This window comes from Capsicum annuum, chromosome 5, assembly GCF_002878395.1.
Source record: "Capsicum annuum cultivar UCD-10X-F1 chromosome 5, UCD10Xv1.1, whole genome shotgun sequence".
Classification (NCBI taxonomy): Eukaryota; Viridiplantae; Streptophyta; class Magnoliopsida; order Solanales; family Solanaceae; genus Capsicum; species Capsicum annuum.
This window is the reverse complement of record NC_061115.1, coordinates 170,348,888-170,355,938: the sequence shown is the minus strand read 5'-3', so window position 1 is coordinate 170,355,938 and position 7,051 is coordinate 170,348,888. Positions and strand designations below refer to the sequence as shown.

At 33.9% G+C, this 7,051-nt stretch overlaps 1 long non-coding RNA gene across 1 annotated transcript; it reads left to right on the top strand.

Moving 5' to 3' along the window:
- The first annotated feature begins 566 nt into the window (after nt 1–566).
- Nucleotides 567–2,973, top strand: LOC107872403. Its single transcript, XR_001674815.2, has 3 exons — nt 567–710; nt 2,506–2,694; nt 2,799–2,973. It is a non-coding gene; the product is annotated as an uncharacterized LOC107872403 (long non-coding RNA).
- Nucleotides 2,974–7,051: the final 4,078 nt, after the last annotated feature.

Sequence of the window (7,051 nt, the reverse complement as noted above, 5' to 3'; positions counted from 1 at the left end):
GATTTTGTATCCGTCATGTGAAATAAGTTAAGCATTATAAATAAAGGATTAAATTAATCAATAAGTTAAATTTTTCAGAGAATTTAATCTAATTGATTAGTGTAGGTAATTCTAACATGGGGAGTTAAATAAGATGTAATGATAGATTTCAAAATTAATCTGAGGAGTACAATTACAGATTTCTAGTGGAATAATTTGTAATTTATCATGATATGATAATTCATTCACTACCGAATTAATATCATAATTGGAAGACTAAGTTAATAAATCTACGGTCCCTACTATGCCTGATTAGCTAATCAAATTTGGAAAGAGAAGAAGTAATACCATTTTATTTACTAATCTTATGTAAAAACGGAATAAAAAAAGTATTAAAAATTAATTTTGGCATTATGGTAGTATTTAAGGTGGAAAACATTTTGTGGTTTTAAGATGATATGAAAGTCAAAAGCGTTTTTCTATTAAGGCTACAATAAAGGGTCAAAAGTTTATTACCTATTGACTTTCCTTCTTCAACTGAAATTGGGAATAAATAGAGGCATGTGATTAAAAAAGAAAACATATGCTTTTTCTAGAACCCAATCATCTTTCTCTAATCCAAAAAAGTACTTGTCCACACAAGGTTGATTAATAAAGTTAATCAGGAAATAGTAAAAATCAGCAGACCTGGAAAATAAGGTGTTGAACGAACTGTGTGAAAGCTTCAAAAGGTAAGTTTTCTGATTTTTGTTTTGATTATGTTGTCTAGATTATATGTAAGTTATATTGATCCTGTAGAATTGTTACTTCCGCTGTGCATGTTCTAACAATTAGTATCAGTAGTCTTCTTACATATGCTAGACAATGTAAAGGAAATTACATGATTTGTTGTACATATTTTGGATACTAATTGTATAAATTATGTTGTTGCTGGCTGTTTTTCATGTTTTTGAAATCATGTTGTTGCTGACTGCTTTTTATTTGAAATCATGTTGTTGCTGACTACTTTTCATGTTTGGGATATCATGTTGTTGTTAGATGTTTTTTTATGTTTTTGATGATGTTATTGATTCCAACAGAATTTAAGTTTATCATTAAGAAAGCATAAAACAAATTTTGCATAGTTTTGTGAAAATTAGTTTTGCAGATTAATGGAAAAATGGTGATAAGTCTAGACTACAACCAAGTATAGTCGGTACTTACTGTATGAATAGTAGAAGTAAGGCCAAGCAGTGCAGGCAGCCCTGCTGTCCCTCGCAATAGCTCGGCCAATAATTGCCGATTTGGTTGGTTTTGAAGTTTTTCAGTTTTTAATGAACTCTGAAGGATATGAAATTCTGTACATTTATTGGAAATGATCCACTGAACAATACACGTAGTAAACTATGATCCAGGCCATTTTTTAGCCATTCGGGGTTGTTTTGATGAGTTTTTGGGTGTTTTTATGTTTTCAAAAAAATTAAAAATTCTGAAAAAATTATTTTTTGCAAACCAGTGGTGATAGGGATCATTTCTTAGGATTTACAGTGCATAATATGAGTTTACATGTTGACATTGGTCATCTTTCCCATCGGATAAACTTGTATATTGTAATATTATTTTATATCTCTTGTTTTTGATGACTTGTATTAACTTTTCAACTAAGTTACATATTGGTTCAATGGTACAGAGACTTATGAAATGTGATATTTATCTAACTTAAATAAACAGTTGACTCTCCAACTGAGTTGGTTCTATTTTATTTAAGAGATAAAATATCTGACATTACATGTATATTTGCTTAAAAGGTTAAGTTTCCTTGAGGATTTTAACTGTTTATGTGCATGGTTATATGTGATGTGTTTTTAAAGAATTTTATTATTCTGCAGCATGTCTAATGATCTATTTTAATTTGATTATATAACAAATTAACCATGTCTTCATTCAATCCCTTAACTTCTATCCTGAATCAAAATAAATTAGGAGGCCCTAACTATATGGACTGGAAACATAATTTGGATATTGTTCTTACTACTGAGGGCTTTAAATTTATGCTGGTTGAGGAATATCCTATTAAGTCGAATGAACCCACTGATGATGAGACTAAAATCTACGATAAGTGGGTCAAGGACGACAAGATGGCAAGATGCTACATTCTTGCCTCTATGGCAAATATGTTGGAGCATCAACATCAGTCCATGACTACTGCTTATGATATGCTTGAATCTCTCAAAGATATGTTTGGTAAGCAAAATCGTGCTGCAAAGCAGATGGCCATGAAAGCTCTTTTGAACAAAAAAATAGTTGAAGAAACTTTGGTAAGGGAACATGTTCTTAAAATAATGATTCTATTGAGCTAGCTGGAAATTCTTGGGGCGGTTATTGATAAGGAGTCTTAGGTTAAGATAGTCCTACAAACTCTGCTAGACAGTTTTCAGCAGTTTTTCTTGAATTATAAAATGAATAAGATGGACTTATCTCTTGCAAATTTATTAAATGAGCTGCAAGCGGTAGAATCTATCACTAAGTAACAAGATCCTCATGCAGTGTTGATGGTTGATAAACCTTCGTCTTTGACTTCTAAGCTGAAAGGTGAAAATAAAAAGAAGATGAAGGCTCATAAGGTTTCAGGTGCTAATGGTGGTGTGGGTAAGCCTAAGGGTACCTATCATTGCAAGTATCCTGGTCATTATAAGAAATAGTGTTGCGGCTACATAGCTAAGATGCAGAAACAAGGTACATCTTTTTCATATCTTGTTGAAATATTTTTAGCGGCTATTTCTACCCAATTTCGGGCTATAGATTCGGAAGCCACTAATCTTATCTGCATATCCTTGCAGGGGTTTTAGGAAACACGATGCCTAAATGAAAATGAATTGAACATGTTTCAAGCAAATGAGGAACCAACACCAGCCTTAGCTATAGCAAATATTTCTATTTTGTTTAGTAGTTCTAGAGTTTTAAGATTGAATAATGTTCTTTACGTATCTCTATAAGAAGGAATTTGATTTCAGTTGCAAGAATAATGGATGTTGGTTACTATTTTATTTTGCTAATAATTCTTCAATTATTAAGTTTAATAAGCCTTTTATTATTTCTGCTTCTAGAATACATGATTTTTTTTATTTGATGTTTCCCATAATATGCTACAAAAAATGAAACTTAATAATGTTGATAAATCATATAAAAGAAAACATATTTTGAAATTGAGTAAAACATACTTATGGCACTTACGTCTAGGTCATATTAACTTAAATAGGATCTCACAGTTGGTTTTTGATGGACCTTTTAGTTCATTGACAGTGGAGGCACTTCCAACTTGTGAATCCTGTTTAGAAGGTAAAATGACCAAGAGACATTTCCTTCCAAAGGAAATAGAGCCGAGAATAAGTTAGAATTAATTCATACTGATTTGCGTGGTTCAATGAATATACAACCAAGAGGTGGTTTTGAGTATTTTGTGACTTTCACAGATGATTACTCAAAATATGGATACATTTATTTATTGCACCATAAAACTGAATGTTTTGAAAAACTCAAAGAATTTAAGATGGAAACAGAAAAGTGACATAACAAACATATCCACACATTATGATCTGATCTTGGTGGTGAATACCTTTATGTAGAATTCATTAAATACTTATCAGAATTAGGAATTACATCTCATTATTCTGCTCTAGGAACACCACAACAAAATGGTGTGGCAGAACGCCGAAATAGAACTCTTATGGAAATGGTTAGATCAATGTTAAGTTATTTAGACTTGCTTTTTTATTTTTGGGGTTTGTAACTCCCTGAGAGTACACCCTGGGTTCCACACGGTGCTCACAGTCATAAGTGACCACAAGGTAACCCCTAAGCTCGTACTTGCTGTGAGCACTGAATAAAATAATAAATTATGCAAAAGAGTAACTAAAAAGCCATAAGGTTTTAACAACTAAAATTAATACTGAATCATAGTTTCAAACGTCTAAGAACAAAATGGTAATACTAATAAACAACTGACAATAACAACTGAAAAACTAACCAACTGTTAGTACTAGTCTGGAAGGCTCTAAACTGACTGACTGTGGAGTTGATGGGACAAGCCCCTAAATAACTTCGGCTGGCTGGATAACTGAACTACTAACATACTGAATATAAGATAACTTATCCTAGAAGGATGAGGACTCACCACTATTGGCTGCTGCTGATAGGCTGATCTGTCTAAGTACAGTTAGGAACCCGAGTATTTGAACCTATGATATAAGACATCATAGTGCAAGACACAAGTATGTGATTAGTACTTTGAATGTACTGGTATGCTAAATGGGGTTAGGCTAATATGTATGGTTTCATGTGCACAAGTAATAATTGACTGAATGAATAGCAAGAGGTACTGAATAGAATGCATAAAATCTGTAAGTGTTGAGAATACGAGAAGTATGTTGATACTGATAGATGCATGGCCAAGCATAAATTATATTTTGAATATAGTCTTAAAGCTGAAACACTGAGTACTGATAAATGAGTAACTGCTATCTGTATGCTATGGTCAAGCAAACCAAAACTGAATTACTGAGCTGAATACTGGACTGAGACTGTGGGAGCTAGCTATAACTGACATGCCCTAATATACAATCAGGGTCCAACCTGTAACCCCAGTTGGAAGGGTGTCAGTACCATGCCACGGGTACTAACACTGGCTATGTGAATCCACCAATCTGAAGTCCTAAAGGATGAGGGTGTCATGCCTAACTAATGGGGGACCCCTCAAAATCTATGGTGGCTCTGTAGGTCTAGAACCTAGGGACTGCTACTAGTGCCTCATGCCTAACTGACAGGGGAGACACCATCCCTAAGATAACTTGGTGCTAAGTGTTACTCCCAACTGAATGACACTGACTATTAGACAAAACTGTTTTTAATTGAATGTAATAAATGGTTGAATTGAGAATATTCCTATATGTTCTGAAACCATTCTATAGATACTAAAACTAGGTAAGTAGAAAAATTTTGGGTATTCAAACCCCCAGGACTCGATAACAATAATAGCAGGATCATACTAAAAACCTTGAGGACATGATATGCAAACATTTATTCAAAACTCATTCTTGTAGGCATTTCATCAAACACTTGCAATGCATGGGTTAAGATAAGCATGGGGTTAGTTTTAAAGCTTGTAGTAATAGTATGATTTCAATAATAAAGTAAACAATTATGTCTTAAATCAACAAACAACACCATTCAAATATATGGGTTTTAATAACAAGAAATACGTGTAACCATGGTATAGAATCGAAGTTCATGGGAATTCATGGTTAAAAATCATAATAATCATGTAAAAATCATAACTTTGAATTTGAAATTTAGTTTTTGGACTCCATGGGTGAAAATGACCCATGGATGAATATCAAACATACCTCAAAATCTTGAATCTTGAATGGAAATAACTTTTCTCGAAGGTTCTTGAATGGTGACGTTTTGATTCTTGAGTTTTCTTGAAGAAGGGCTTGAATCTTGTTCTTGGGGATTGATCATGAAATAAACCCTAATTTTGATGTTATGGATGAATATGGATTTATGTGTTTTGATTTGATGTAATTAGGTGTTAAAAAGGGTGGGAAAAGACCAAAAACTCCCTTTAAAAATGACTTTAAATTGCTAAACGGAGGTGCGGGACGGTTTGGGCGCCGAACCGTCAACCTGGGGACTGTCCATACCTCAAACCATCACTTTATTGCCAAAAAATGGGCTTACTACCTTAGTTGTGACAGTTTGGGCAATGGTTCGTCGTTGGAGCAATGGTCTGTCGGCCTTTCCATCGTACTTTGGCAGTTCGGACAACTCACCATAAAACGACCATAACTTTTTTCTCCGAAATAGGATTTTGACAAAATTGGTATTGTTGGAAAGCTAATTAAATTATCTATCTGTTGGTGGGTATGAACAAAAGAATTTGTAGTATAATGAATGATATAATCATTTGAAGTTGACTATAGCAATATCCTTCTCAAGAATTCAATCGATAAGGGATGTTTTGATTCGCCTAATAGATAGGAAGTATTTGAGGCCTTAATACACATAAACTTGATCATAAAACTACCAAATCACTAAAATTTATTTTTCATGAGCTTGAAGCATGGTTCTACTATTGGTTGGGATTCTCGAGGTATTACAATATGTCTCACTTGGGAACATTCATCCTCGAATGAGGTTGGTTAAGCTGAGAACACTGAGGAATTGAGGTTACATGCTGAATATACATACTGAAAGCATGATTACATAACTGAGTGTGAATCATGACACATGATTGAACTAGTTTCGTGAATACATGATGACTGATAATAGTATGTAGCGTGAATTGAGTATGGAAATGATAAATGCTAGGGAAAATTGTTACCTTAAGTTGAGTCTGCGTTCGTGGAGAAAAGATGAGGGTACTTGGTACGCAAGTATGCTTCTGATTTCCAAGTGGCCCCCTCAATGAAACTTTGACCAAGGTAACTTCTTTATTCCTTAGTCTACTAATCTGGCGATCAAGGATCTCGACTGGAACTTCTTCGTAAGAAAGGTTGTTCTGAACATCTACACTTTCTAAAGGAACAACTAAAGCTGGTTCACCAACACACTTATTCAACAAAGAGATATGGAATACTGGGTGCATTGATGCTAAGTCTGCAGGCAACTTAAGTTCATAAGCCACTATTCCGAAACGGCTTAAAATTCTGTAAGGTCCAATATACCAGGGACTAAGCTTCCCCTTCTTGCCAAACCTTTTTACCCCCTTCATGGGATATATCTTTAGATATACAAAATAACCAATCTCAAATACATGATCCTTTCTCCTCACATCTGCGTATGATTTCTGTAGGCTCTATATGATTTCTGTCATCCTCAACATGAGCAACACTACCCATAGACAATCTACTTAGGGCATCTGCCACTACATTGGCCTGACCCAGGTGGTACAAAACACTCATATCATAATTTTTTAATAATTCCAACCATCTTCTTTGATGAAAATTTAAATACTTTTATGAAAACATATACTATAATATTTTGTGATCAGTGAACATATCAACATGCACCTCATAAAAATAGTGCCTCCAAA